The following is a 9100-nucleotide window of genomic DNA, read 5'->3' on the forward strand; positions in this document are numbered from 1 at the left end:
CAAAATAAATCTAAAAAAAGAGAGAGAAAAAAGAGCTCCGGACGCGCATGCATGACATGCAGCCATTCCTTTAAAACATGCTTAAACTATCCAGTTTCAAATCAGATGATAAAAGGTTTTATGCCGCGCTTCGCGCTCGCATATAGGACAGCACCCAGCGTTAATAGAATGTCCAGTTTTTAGATGTAAATCTCCAAATAAGTTGTTTATATTTTACATACCTGACCTGTTCATTTAACTTCATACCAACAGAAAGTTTTAGGTCGGAATGATCGGATAAACAATGTTCCAAAAGGAGCCACATGTCCACTTTTTTGTTGTTGTAAATCCTACTTTTTTTTAATTTCACTTCTTACCTTTAGCCACTGCTGTAGTATTTTGATATAGTACTATCATCTTGATTAAATCATGATTTCAGAATCATGATATCTAGCATTCATTATCAATAAGTAAAGAATTTTTGAAATTTTAAATTCATGGATTTAGCTCCTTTTGGATCAAAACCTGAGTAAAATATCAATTTTGCCAATTTAATCCTTTGCGCGCTGACATTTCAGCACATTCGTACAATTAAGTTTAACAAATTGTTATTATCAGTTTTCTCCTCTATATAGGCCTACATGTTAGAGAAGCTTATAAATTACAATATTTCTTGGATAACATCTATATAGTAATTTAATGGTGCAATATGGTAATATTAAAATGGAAACAATGGTCATTATTATCTCCCCGAAAAGTTAATCCAGCATGCAAAATAGTAGAGTACATTTTCTGAAGTTTATCCATTGAAAATTACAGAGAACAAAAATAAATATTTTGTCATCTCTTTTCTAAGGACTTTGACTTTTCGACATCTAATTCCAAAAGGAGCTAGATCCAAAAATATTTATTAAAATTGTAAAAAAAAAATCAGCAAAACTTGCACTGATGGTGTTAAATTGTATCCACGAAATGTACCTAAAAATTCAATGCATATATAGGCATAACTTAATATAAAATAGGAAAAATCACAAATTTCAAACAACCGACCGTCAGTAGATTTATACATGTAGCTCCTTTTGGAACAAAAGTGTATTGGATTTAACTCTTTTTGCCAACTTAAAAAAAATCAAATGTGATATGTTTTGCATTTTTCTCACGGATTCTCGCAGTGTATGAATAAAAATCATTATTGGTCAAAAGTGGATTCAGCCCCTTTTGGAATAGCTCTTCATTATTATCTTGTTTATGATAAGAATCCCCTAAGAATCAGTCTAAGAAGTAACTGCCAAGAATACCCTTTCAAAGAAACCAACAAAAATCAGCTTTGAGCGGCTAATCGGAGAAAATGTGGATGAAAACATTTTTTCGGTCCCGAACCGTCCCTGGAATAATGCCCAATTCGTTGCCGAATTATTCATGGACGAGTTGCCCAAAACCTCATACATCCTGAAGTGAAATCGCTGATTCTCGAAACTTAACATACCGTTGCCAATCTAAACATTTTCTAATTCTTTCAAAAATGTAATAGTAATAAACGTCATATTCTAATTAAATTGGTATGAATTTAAAATAAAAAATATTGATACATATGTATGTTGTTCAATTATTATCAAAAATAAATAAAAAGCATTTCATTTATTTTATAAAATGAATTTATAAGATACGAACGGCAATTTGACCTTAAAAATTTTAGCCAGATAAGTTCATTCAGATTTCCTTTGCGGTCGTCCAAAATCCCTTTCGGGCAAGATGTGGTATGAAATAATACCAGGATTAGCTATTATTTGTGGCTGTGTAACGGCTGTAGGTGGCCTTACTATAACAGTACAGAAGCTGCAACATGGAGGAAAGGTGAAAGCATTTTGTATTGTCTGGGAAACATATAATATGCTTTATGACATGTTATTGATTGAGTTGAGAACGAGTGTAGTGAGTCACTGTGTCATGCATGTGCTGTAGCTGGCGAGTGAGCTCATGTACAATTTGAATGCGTGTATCATGGAACTGTGACATTGATCGTTTGCTTGTGTGCGTAAGAAATCACTTGCGCCAGTGTTAACGATGGTCTGAGTCTGAATGTCCCATGTATATATCATTATGAATTAGAAATTTAAGAATAAAACAGTCACTATAATAGCGGAATGCCATAAAAAATAAATTACTAGCACATATGGCCATGCTCAGATTTCTGAAAAGTGTGATAATTTATTAAGTTAGATAAAAAAATTTTAAAAATCCACTATCAGACAGAATGATCATTGCCATTTGATTGAATCAGATCATTTCCTCATCAATGACATGTATTGAAATAAATAGATAGATGCACATCTTGATGTGCGTCTTGTAGTTGTAGCTTGGGCCTTGGCACAACGACAAATCGTGACCATAGACTGTACAACGGATAGATCGTTTCCGCACAGCGATTCTGAGACCGCTGATTGGTCAATCGCGCAGATCACGTCATGACCACGTGGTCGCCAAAATAATTCCTTCAGACTGCATCCGGAAGTATCAATAACGATCTGCGGTCACGTTGTGTATGCGAGAAATGGTCTTGGTTCATAATCGGATCGCTCCGGGATTTAATCGAAAATTATCGAAACTCTGCAGTTTCATGCATATTCACGCGACGCTCCGAAACCCGGAAGCCAATTGACTTTGTGCACGTTGCACACAAATTCCAATGAACACGATGCCATATCGACGTTAATTCTTTAGATTTTGACGGAAAAGCAAGAAGTAATCAAAATTCGCTTACCTGTGGTATCGGTGAGAAAATAGATCCTCCAAGAATAATTTCATAATTCATATAAAATATAGGAAAGTGAAATTCTAGGTCGATTTTGGTATGAGGTGATATAGAATTGCACACTTGTTTTGGTGGAATACTGTGTGGGGAAATGTAAGGCTTGCACTGCGCATGCTTACTATATTTTCATTCATAAATTGGCTCTCGGCAGTGGCTGGATGACGTCATGTAATAAGCAAAATGTACAAGACCGCTAGCGTTGAACGCTCCGCTATCCGTTGTACAGAATTTGTCACTGTGCTTGGTGAAGGATAAAAGAGAACAAGATGGTGACTAAACATTGGCACGGTTTTCCCCATCTTCTCAAGATATTTTCTTTAAATGAAATTTTGCAATATGCAAGGAAACATAAACACATATTCATTTAAATATTTGACTCAAAATGGTGGACAAAATAATGAATTATAGGCATTTCATGTGACAACCTTGACATGCAGTCTTTCTAATAAAAATCCAGAAGCATGTGCCAGGTGGTGCTCAGGCAAAGGAAAAAGGGCACCATTTTTTTTTTCATTATGAAAATTTCTGGCCATAATTTTTTCCAAGAAAATCATGTGCATGTATTTCTTCCAAATTTTTATGAGATTTTGGCAAAATAGCTTATAAGAATATGAAGAACAATCAACTGAAAAGTTGTGTAGAATAAAAAGAAATAAATGTTTAATGTTCAATTAAATTGTTAGGTGTGCATTCATGCCCACCCCCCCCCCTTCATACCCATGTCATGGATGGAGTAATACTGCACCATGTGCCAGTAAAAAAATAAGGGGGGGGGAAGTAGGCAAAACAATTAAAAATAAAGCCGGTCAGCACCCTAAGGGTGTCAACTTTCAAATGAAAATATAAGTCTGCAAGTTTGACATCAAGAAAATCTGCTTATTACATTATTTCCCCCATTATGGCAATCAAAACCATGAAATCTATTTCATTTACAATCTTACAGGCTAGGAGAACAGCACCAACTAGATTTGACTACACAATGATCATGAGGGATCAGAAAATTGCAGGCAAATACTGGAAAGCAAAGGTAAATAATATGGCGACGAATTTCATTTTGTCGTTTTAATAATGGAATGAATGTCTTTTTATGTGAGTTATATTATCCGTTATTAAAGCTAGTGATGTGTTGATTACAGATTTTCTCCAGCTACACGTGTCGATCTCTTGTACCTGTGAATTTCTTTTCTTTGGAAGCAAGATTTTAGCCAACCCATTTTTTTGTTGCGAATTTTGTAGCCTAACTGCTTCAGCAAAAGCATGATTTTAATATATCCATGGAAACATGCAAGGTGTAGTTTTCAATAAGCCAGTTCGTAGTTCCTTTCTGCGCATGATCAAAAGATTCTACGCATGATCAGAAGAAGGTCATTTGTACTAAAGTGACATGGTGCTTTAAAATCTAATGAGATAAGCACCAACTTTGATGTCTTGATTATTCATATATTCTTTTGAATTGTCGTTTTCATTTACATCCACAAAAAACAACAATGCTTCCACGAACGACTGGTATTTCACAGTTTGTCAAGTACATTGTGCAACATGCTAAGATATGCATTCAAAGTAGGAATGCAACAAATACCTTCATTAAGTGTTCATTGGTGTGCTATTCTAGTCACCTGGTCTATTCAATTTCTTCATCCTGCTATGTAAGGCAAGCTTACGTAATATCTTGCTTTGAAATCTGTCTATCATGATGAAAGAAATGAAAGGTCATTTGACCAAAATTGCCCATGAAGTAACTACGAACTGGTCTATTATGAAGTAAGCTGCAGTTACCCTGGGGAAACCAACTCCAGTCCGACCAAATCTAATCTGTTATTTCCAATGACATATCATTGGTCGTTTAGGGGTTGGTATCTTTGGTGTGGCTGTAGTCTCATTGAAAAGAATCTCTGAAATATTTCTCTCTTTTTTTTTTGTCTTGCCACTCCTACAACGTCTCTAACTCATTTATTTATGCACCCATGAATGAATTTAATGTATTAGAACATCACTGGCATTTGCCAATATTTTTGTTCAAAACAAGAAGTACAAAATAAATGTCTCCCTCTATTATTCTCTATTTCAAACACTCTCTCGCCCCCCCTCTCTCTCTCTCTCCTGTATACCTTTCCTTTCATTATACTGGTATCTATCTTCTGTCACTTATTTTCTTTCTCTTCTTCCCTCCTATCCCCTGCCCCTCCCCTATTTTCTTACAGGGACTCGAGTCATTAGCCGGTGTGGATGTGAAGTAGCCAACTACACCAGTCCCATATGCCATTTGTAAATCCTTCCCATCATGCCTTGCCAGGAGACCGATCATACAGAACATTGAAACCAGATCCATGTCATTGAATATACCCGTGGACTACAGCGGTTCATCGTTACAGAGTTTTTTCTGATCTCAACACGAATATAGTTCATTTCAAATGTCCTCTACATGTATGTTGTATATTTATGAGCATAGTTCGGGCACCTTACCAAAATTCCATGCCATGATTTCCGCAGGAGCCAGGAACTTCGTCATTTCACAGCTGCTCCCCCCGCATCCTCATTGATTGTCCATGATAAAAAGAATCGCAATGAAAAGCTGTTTGTAGGATTCCTCAGGAAAAGATGCGGTTCAGACTTTTGGTATGGTGCCGTAGGGTCGTAGAGAGACTGTCAATTATACAACATACGTAATAAGAATAGAATTTTAAGCAAAAACACAATCATCAATCGGTGAGTGTTTTGGTGTGCCCAAATTTGTGTATGTCAAGGAGAGAAGAGAGGTTTTCAATTGACACCCTATTGCATTCAAACTTGAATTGCAATTGTGTAACTGATTCTCTTTCTGTACACGACCTGAGATATTATATGTTCAACCTTACCTCTATAGTACCATTAATGTGTGTGATAAATCTAGTAAAGGCTTAAAATCAATTAATGTAACCCTCTGGCTGTTAATAAGAATAAAATACATGTACTTGTATTGAAAAGGGGACCACCCCTTTCCTCTGTGGTATGATAAAAATGATTATAAAACAGCCTTACAAATATACAAATCAATCATAGATTCTTGTAAAGTAACGGGGTATTACATCATTTATGGGCCAGAATAATTATTAGTGACTGCCAGTCTGCAACTAAGTGTCTAAATCTGAAATTACATACCATTATCCATGTGTTTACATACATGTAGCGATGAACATCATGACCATCTGTTTTTAGAGACTGATGGCATTTGCTATAAATGGATGTAGGTTATAATCCCCCCTTTTTTTTGCTCCAAAACTGCTTATATTATTCGCAATTTTAATGGACAGAGATGTTCTAATTGGGTCATATCTTTGGAAATGGAATTGATCTAAGATTGCGCAATGCAGTGTCACTCACCAGTAATGTATGATAGTGTGGTGCTGTTTCATCATATTTTACATATTTCAATTCCGATGGTCCAGTAACTGGCAAGTGCATTTTCTTAACTATTTTCATTGTGTAATATAAAATTTATATTAGTGCTGGGAGGACAAAACCATGTATCTAACAAAAGGGTAGAATGTTCATGAAAGGGAAATGTTTGCTGTCCTAACACTGCTTTCGATTAGATGATCTTCCTTTGGCGTGGCCTAAAGGCCTTTTTCATGGATATAAAAATTGGGATGGACAGGGTTTCACTTGACATGAAAAGAAAAGGAAAGAAGAGGAAAGATTTTCCTCCAAAATTGAGATACATTGGTATTATCACCCGGTGAATATTTGCCATATGCATTATGGACATTTTTTCTGTTTTATTATATAAAAAAATGGAGTGTAAGATATCAGTATGGCTTGAAAATATATCTAATTATCAAAAAATTGATTTGTCATTTGTTTTTATTACTTATGATTGAAATTAATGAAATTCATTGGTGTTTGTCTTAACCCCAAATGAAAAAGTGACGAGGCAGCACAAGTAAATATTTACTGAACATATTTAAATTTGATGTGTACCCTTTTTTATTGAATACCGTAAGGGCACTAGTATTCAACCCAGCATAATTCAAAGATTTGGACAAATTCCCCCAAATATTTAGGAATGGGGAATTTAGCTTAGTTTCATACCTTTGTTATTTCCAGAGTGATCTGTTGTCGGTATTTTCTTTTTCAATCTGTCGACTGTGTGCGCGGAGGATCAAATTATGTGGCGATGACCTATTGCACTGAATTGTATTTAATTGCACTAGTATTCAACCTAGTGATGATAGATTGCGAATTTCAAAATGGCCTAGATAGCTAAACTAGATCTAGATCTATGTAAGTCTCTGGCTTTGACTAATTCCCTGTTTGGTCTCATCTCAAATGGTCTAGTCCATAGGCGGATGGGACAAGGGCAGATTGAGAGAGAGGGCCTTCTTTAATCGCTAGGTTGAATACTAGTGCCAACGGATTGAATACTAGTGCCAAAAACCATCGCCGTATAATTTGATCGCCCGCGCATATGGTCGACGGGTTAAAGAAAAAAACAATGCAAAAAGAATAACCAGCATTTGCTCTTGGAAGTAGGACAGGTCTGAAATTGAGGTAAATTCCACATTTCTATATATTTTAGGAAACTCTCCAAATGGGTTGAATACTAGTGCCCTTACGGTACTGTCAAGACAACAGATAAGCTTGCCAGACGTAGCAACCAGGTGACCCGCTTCCATCTAACATAAGATTTACACTGGGGATTTACACAATATTTCATTACTTGGTCCTGAAGAAAATTATTTTGTGAATTTAAAAAAGACATGCACGTGCAAGCTTAATTGGGGAATTTGAAAATGACAAACCGTGTCAATCAGTTAAGTTAGTACTTTAGTAGTTGAATATGGGTAAAGTAGAAAGAAAGAAAAGAGTAAGAAAACGGTTTTTCCATGGAGCTAAAACAGAGATAGCTCTATGGTTTTTCCATGGGCCAGGGCTCGCAAAAGTAAAATTCAGAACTGTTGCCCAGAGGCATGCGAGCCCTCATGGAAAAACCATTGAGAGAATATTGCACATTCCAATATATATAAATTTACACATTTAAATTCAAATAAAATACATTCAACAAACATTTTAAAAAGTATGTGATACCAGGCAGGATAAAAAAAATAAAGAGGGGGTATTGGGAAGAATTGAAATACCCATGCCGGACTGAAAATTGTAGACCTACCCATCCCATAATCCCAACTCCCACCTCTCCCTCGTTTTTTCTTTTTATCCATTTTGCCACTCACTACTTTTCTATAATAATGAAGAGGAAATCAAATGATGTTATGGGGATACAGGAAAAGAGGGGGAGTGTCATTGAGGCAGAAATACAGGATGTACTAATTCTAGGTACATGTAATATTCAAAATAAATTCAAACTGGAAAAAAAATAGAGATGATGAGGAGAATTGAAATTGAGAAACGAGATTTCTGGCAAAATAGAGATGATAACGAAAAAGAAAAGGGGTGAGTGGCAAGATAGATAAAGAATAAGAAAAAATGAGAGAGAGGTGGTGGTTAGTCTGCTTTGCAGACTCTGAATGGCTTGTGAGGTGGGATCTGCTACTGGTTTGCGAAGCAAACCAGCCTGAAAGGGCGAGTGAAGCGAGCCATGACAGACCTAGTCTGCTGTGCAGACTCCTTGAATCAGCTGTGGTACACACACTGCAGATGTGGGTCTACATTTGTAGACTAGGTGGGGGTTATGGGATGGGTAGGTCTACAACTGGGGGATGGGATAAATGGAGCATAGTTGTTGGTCAGTCAAATATATTGCTGTACCCACACTTTTTTTCCCCGGGGTCATATTCAGGCGACAACTTATTTAGGAGCCAAAATGTGTAAGTAAAGCCCACTAAAAAACTTATTTTGGGGGTTATTTTGCACACAGAGAAAAACTCGTTTAGGGGATGTTTGGAAATAATTTGGTCATGCATGCATGTGTACAGCAATACATTTGACTGGTCCCACCGGCCAATATGATCTCTCTCATTAGATTTTGTTATTTTAGTCTTTCTATCCCTTTTCTGGATCAGTGTCTTTCCTTATAATCCAATCTACTTCCCCACACTAATATACTTTCTGTTCATTTTCTCCTCACCTCTCCTTCACCTTCCGCTCTATAAGGCCATTCTTTGTCACGAGTGTGGCCGAAATTATGACCAAAATTGACTTGAATTGTTTAACTCTAAAATTTTGTAGATTTGTAACTGATTACGTTAATTTCGAAATTTCAATTTCATTTTGAAATTCACAGTAATTTCAAAATGAAATGAACCTTTCAATATTATGTTTCTGTGTGAAGTCACGCACGTGCCCTACTTCTTTTGACCTGCATATTGGGGACAG

At 36.2% G+C, this 9100-nt stretch overlaps 1 long non-coding RNA gene across 1 annotated transcript; it reads left to right on the top strand.

Moving 5' to 3' along the window:
• The first annotated feature begins 1677 nt into the window (after positions 1-1677).
• On the top strand, positions 1678-6602 carry LOC121429862. The gene is made up of 3 exons (XR_005971975.1): positions 1678-1833; positions 3735-3818; positions 4993-6602. It is a non-coding gene; the product is annotated as an uncharacterized LOC121429862 (long non-coding RNA).
• The last annotated feature ends 2498 nt before the right edge of the window (positions 6603-9100 follow it).

Source organism: Lytechinus variegatus, chromosome 16 (genome assembly GCF_018143015.1).
Source record: "Lytechinus variegatus isolate NC3 chromosome 16, Lvar_3.0, whole genome shotgun sequence".
Lineage (NCBI taxonomy): Eukaryota > Metazoa > Echinodermata > Echinoidea > Temnopleuroida > Toxopneustidae > Lytechinus > Lytechinus variegatus.